Consider the following 542-nt stretch of genomic DNA (forward strand, 5'->3'; position numbering starts at 1 on the left):
GTATCTGGGTCGCCCTGAGGGGCTTCCCGATCACCAGGATATCCTATATTGCTGAGGCATCGAGCGGGAGGTATAGGTGGCATTACGAGAACCTTCCTATGTAAATGCTGTCTCGGGCAGTGCTCCCCTCACCTTTGAGGGTTGTATTTGAGCTTGCCTCTCCCGTTTGGCTGTGAGCAGATGCTTGGAAAACTCTAAAATCCAAATACTATGGTAAGTGCACACGTTAAGCTTTGCGCACTTTTCTACAAATCCACATAAGTGGTAAGTGTGCACGTTATGCTTTGCGCACTTTCTAAAATCCACATAGCTGGTAAGTGTGCACGTTATGCTTTGCGCACTTTCTAAAATCCACATAGCTGGTAAGTGTGCACGTTATGCTTTGCGCACTTTCTAAAATCCACATAGCTGGTAAGTGTGCACGTTATGCTTTGCCCACTTTTCTAAAATCCTGTATGGTAAGGGTTACGCGTTACGCGTTATTGACCTTGTTCCCATTCTCTGAGTTGGTTTAGACCCCAGTACCTTGGGCTCCACTCAAC

Source organism: Sinocyclocheilus grahami, unplaced genomic scaffold, assembly GCF_001515645.1.
Source record: "Sinocyclocheilus grahami isolate Dianchi unplaced genomic scaffold, SAMN03320097.WGS_v1.1 scaffold259.1, whole genome shotgun sequence".
In the NCBI taxonomy this organism is placed as follows: domain Eukaryota; kingdom Metazoa; phylum Chordata; class Actinopteri; order Cypriniformes; family Cyprinidae; genus Sinocyclocheilus; species Sinocyclocheilus grahami.